This window comes from Lactuca virosa, chromosome 4 (genome assembly GCF_052849685.1).
Source record: "Lactuca virosa cultivar CGN04683 chromosome 4, Lactuca_virosa_CGN04683_v6, whole genome shotgun sequence".
Classification (NCBI taxonomy): Eukaryota; Viridiplantae; Streptophyta; class Magnoliopsida; order Asterales; family Asteraceae; genus Lactuca; species Lactuca virosa.
Window position 1 is genome coordinate 193,875,839 of NC_136429.1, and position 5,500 is coordinate 193,881,338.

General features: G+C 31.3%; 1 long non-coding RNA gene across 1 annotated transcript; it reads left to right on the forward strand.

The window, feature by feature from the left end:
* Window positions 1-778: 778 nt before the first annotated feature.
* LOC145168705 (uncharacterized) lies at window positions 779-1,694 on the forward strand. Its single transcript, XR_013742020.1, has 5 exons — window positions 779-906; window positions 1,048-1,103; window positions 1,188-1,270; window positions 1,359-1,401; window positions 1,614-1,694. It is a non-coding gene; the product is annotated as an uncharacterized LOC145168705 (long non-coding RNA).
* Window positions 1,695-5,500: the final 3,806 nt, after the last annotated feature.

The following is a 5,500-nucleotide window of genomic DNA, read 5'->3' on the forward strand; positions in this document are numbered from 1 at the left end:
TTTTAGGAGTAATTTCTCTGTTTCGCTCCCATCTCCGTCTCTTGCTCAAAAAGCCATAAACGCCACTATCTCGCTCTTTCTCTAACATGTATCAACAAAGGCATTTCAAACCCTCAATCACATACTACACTCACAATGGGATTCAAAATTTGAAATTGGATTTCATTCTATCAAACACAGATTCAAATTTGAAATTTTGAAATCTGATTTCATGTAATTCTCTATTTCTCTCTAAACCTCTTTAATGTAGTCACCGACCTTCTATGGTTCGCTATCCCCTCCCTCAATTTCTCTGTGATTAAAGATGAAGAGGAATGCCACCACGCTACTCTGCCACTCACCCACTTGCTCTGTCCATGCACATACACCATGACAACTCATTATTTCTCTTTTGTTTTGATTAATGGCAGGTTAGATAGACTTTGGATGACGAGATGATGACCAACGCTTCTTTCCCTTTGAAGCCACGTTCATCAACGCTCTTTCATTTGACTGTGATTCAAAATCGCTACAAGAAGACCACCGTTTACAGCCATCAATATTTCTTTTGACTGTGATTCATCTCAGACCTCCTCACGCATATCTGCCAACAACATCTCTGCTTCCTAGCAAAAGATTTCCAGGTGACCTTTAAACAATATTTTTACAGTAATTTTCAATTCCATTTTCGGATTCTTTAAAGGTAAGTTCGAATGGTTTTGGGTTTTGTGAATTTTACAATTATTTATTTATGGTTATCACTCTTTTCTTCTTCTTTTAAAAAAATCCTACAGATAACAGATGCCTATCTGTGGATATGGGGATAGGTAAAATGATTCCATTATGTTTTGGGCTTTATGGCAAGGCTAGAAGAAATGGAGTAACCAGTTGTCAAATAAGAAAAGCATGTAGTTCTCCATCATATAAGTAAGTATTGTGATCTCTATCCATCATTATAATTTGACACTTACTCATATATATATATATATATATATATATATATATATATATATATATATATATCTACAACAAAGGATTACAACCAAGAACAAACAATACATGTTGTAGGTGTTCTTCAATTTTTCGCTACAACTATTATTTTCAACTCGGATTGGAAGCCGAAGGTAATAAATACATCTATAGTTAAAATAATTCTTATTATGTAGTAAAATTGAATATCATGCTAAATGGTATTATGTTTATCCTAGGTGGTTAGGTTAAACTGCAAGCACAACCTACAACTCATTGAATTGGTCAGAACCAGGAGGTAATGGTTCTTTGGTTAGAAATGGTAGGTCGACCTTACACGATTTAGTCATCTTTAAGGTTTAATATGCTTGCATTGCAAGTAAATTACATATATCTTCTTAAACTTTCAGTTATGTTGATGTAAGATGGGAGGGAAAAGATCTCTACAAATTTGTAAGTTTAATTACTGTACAATGTATGAAATGGCATACACCCATTGATTTCTTATTTTTCGCAAGATCAAGATATCCTTTCAAACTCAGGAAAAACTTGGTTCTGGTCAGGCCTGGCCCGAAGGCTTAGTTGTTTTCATTACCAAAGATTATAGTAAAACATGCAATTTGTGGGGTTTTTCAAGCTTTTGAATGGGAGTTTTATTGAAACAGGGGAAGAATGGATGTTTTCATTACGAAAGATTTTACCAGCTATCCTTGTAATTTCTGACATAATTCAATTACTATGGTAAGAAAATACTATTTTAACTATGGATTAAAATTAATATTTGTTATTTGCTTGTGTTTGGTGTCTATATATTGGAAGTGAGTGCTTTTACATTAGAGAGGCTCTATGTAGTAGAAGTTATAGCCAAGACATAAGAATCATTCATTTGATTTTACCAAACCATTTTTTTTGAACTCACCAGGTAAACACAATGAAAAATTTAATAACAATTCATTTTATTTTATTTCAATTCGTGTTAGTTGTTTATGGACTTAATGGGATCAGTAAGTCTCTGTTTTTAGGTAACGCTATAGATGAAGATGTTGAGAACTTCAACTTGGCTTGAAAATATGTCGAATGTATGATATTTTTACAGTATCTCAACTAGAATAATTTTTTTTGAAATCTTTAAGTTTTATGGGCTTCAAACTGATTTTTGACTGATAATATCTCTCTATTAATTACTCATAAATGCATATGGTTTAGTTTTTTCATTTTATTTTTCAGATCTAGAAATTCTTAGAGGATACTTAAGTGAAAGTTCTTCATTACATAAAACTATAAACCAAGTATAGTCAGATATTTGGTGATGGATGATCTAGGTCAAGGTTCAGGTTGGTCACAATAGTGGTAAGTTATGTTATGCCATGTTTTTCCATAAATCCATTCTTTAGTTAAGACAATACGATGAATCATTTTTTGTGTTCCTTTTGAGCCACTCTTAACAGTGAATGTTGATGCTCAACCCTCAAGGAAGGGATGTAAAAGGGCCGAAGACTACCATTTGATCAAACTAGATGTAATATCCTTCCATGTAATTCTTTTATGCTCATTTTTTATATTTCTTTATGGTTTTAATGGTTAGCTTTAGGAGTCTTTAGTTGTTTATTTTCTTAGTTTTTGCTTATTCTTATAGATCAAGATGGGAATTTAGTGCTTGGATTTTAAAAATATGTTTCTAATGTGTTGTGGATTGAGTAAATTGTAGGAGGATGAACCACCATTGACGTAGGATGATGCAAGTATATTTTTGTTCAATAAACTAAAAATGTTTTATATATTGTTGGTCATTGTTATGGTTCATTAAGAAAAAGCTTGAAGTATAATATCTTTAAATCTTGAGAGAATAAACTGATATTATCTCAATTTGTAGACCTTGTTGATGCTACTGAAAAAAAAAATCAGATGGATGGTCAAATCCTAGATGTTAGTATTTTAATGTAATTCAGGAATTAAAATTTAAAAAAGCATGATGTCTTGAAATTGGTCATACAATCTACTATGCTCAGGGTTCATTCAAATCATCCAATAAGTCTTTGGACTCTTGGCCTTTTCATTGACGTTATCCTGGACCATGTTACCCCTAAAAATGGAGTGGCTAATTACTGAAGTTGTCCACTGCTTACAGCATGCAAAGTGTAATCTATAAAGATTTGGTTAGATGGAATACTCTACTCCCTTGCTTGATGGACTTTCTCCACTTATTGACGGTTTTACCCTTGCCCTATTTCACCCTTGATATGGGCAATTTCACTATGCATATGGTACTTTCAGAAAATTGGATTTTTAGCAGTTTTCCAAAAATGAAAATTACCAATACAGCTTTAAAAAATCTCCCAAAAAATTAACTTTTGACTTTAAGAATCAGATTTTCTGCATATTTTCCCCATAAAAGGAAAATTGGCAAGAAAATTGATTCTGGTGGTCATCAATCTCCTGGTGCTGCTTTGGGTACCTATAAATAGGTTGCTATAAGTGGCGTTACAGCCTTACATGGTTTCCATTATTGGCTTTGGTGGTATTTTTTTTAGCTTAGTCTGTACATTTTTTGGTTTCTTAGTTGTTTATTTGTTTGTTTTATTTTTTTGTGAATTTTATACACTATGTAATTAAACGAGTAGTAGTGTTTGTATTATAATTTTTAATTAAAATTGTATTGTGGAGAGTTTTTTATACACTATTAATTGTATTGTGCATAATGTTTATGTGCAAATTTTGAGATGTTTTTAGAACCTTAATGTTATTTGTATATATTTGGTGATGTCATAGCAAACTAATGCCAATAGAAGATATTAGTGTTTGTATTATAATTTCCAATTAAAATTTTAAAGATTTTGAAGATTATGAATAATATTTTAATTTCTATTTAAAATTCTAAAGATTTTTTTGAAGGAAAACAACTTAAAAACCTCTTGACTCTAGCAACCAACAAAATTCAAAAATTATGGTTAATTTGGCAAATAAATTATCTCTTCATATTTATTTGAATATGTAATCATTTATTTGATTACAAGATTACGTGAAACTGATTAAAAAACATCAAAATCAATATCATCGCCCCTCAAATGTTTGTTAAATTAGTCTTTATAATTACTAAAGAAAGGATAAATTGTATCTTTGCACTTGAAAGCTACATCTCAAATCGTAAACCCTAAGTTTTAAACTCTAACCCATAAACCTTAGCTTCTAAGCCCTAAACCATTATCTATAAACACTAAACCTAAACCTTAAACCCTAATTCTCAAAACAAAACATTTAATTGAAATATAACAATCTGTTGTTGGCGCGTTACATGTGTAAACTATTCATGCAATAATATAATGATGACCACACATAAGGCCGCAACAAATCAACCAAATACGAACAATGGTTGTTTATGTTCGTTTGCATATTAAATAAATGAACTTTCCGCCTAACGGTTCACATACAATTCGTTAAACGATCGGTTCGTTTACAGCCCTAATCGCATCTTCAACTAATTTTCGAATGAAAGTATTCACACCCGTCGCTTGGCGCGGGTAAACGGCTAGTATATATATATATATATATATATATATATATATATATATATATATATATATATATATATATATATATATATAAACAATCTTACGATTTAATGCTACGATCCTACCACCATTCCATATTGTTATTAAAGTTTGAAATCTTTTTTTCTACATGTACAAGACCGAGCTAATATCTCTCTATATATTAAAGCAGAAACCTAATTACATCACCTAAAACAATCTGACCCCTTCAATGTTTTTCATTGATTATTTTAAACCACTGGATCAATTTCGCTGATGTCATCGTAACAAAAGGGAACTACAAATACGCCTTTGTTACCGTCTATAACCATTTTTCCTCCAAAATAGGGATTGCACTCTTCCTCTTTCTCTCTCCGATGAAGATAATATCAAGAGCCGATGATCTCTCCAATTTCTATCCATGTTCTTCCTCCCCAAGAGCCGATGATCTCTCCAATTTCTATCCATGTTCTTCTCCATCAATGCATCTCGTGCATCGTGTTTGTCACCAACAACTTGAAATTGAGATTCACTACCAAAGATTATTGCCATTGCGCTTTTCTTCTTCTCAAGGTATTTAAATTTTTATGAATCTGCAACTGGTTTTCCATTTTGATTATTCTAACGGGAATTTTGATTTGAAACACTCTTATTTGGGTTTTAGGTTTATATTATGCGTATCCAATTTATGTTTCTGAATTAATTAAGTTTGTTATGTATTAAGTCGAAAAAACACTAATGTGTTCTTCAAATTTGAAGACAGCAGTAGTCAGAACACAGCTGATGGCATTGTTACCACCTACACATACTATGATTATACTTCTGGATTCATCCATCATTGCAATCTTACTAATTTGGAGGTACTAATTTTGATTTCTACTACCAAACTTTCTTATAATTCGTCAACATTTAGGATCTTTACCCTAATTAAAATAAAATTTTGTTTGGAATCATATTGATTAGTTCTGTTTTGCAGCATGATACAATTATATTTCAACTATTTTTTAAAAGTATATACACATTAT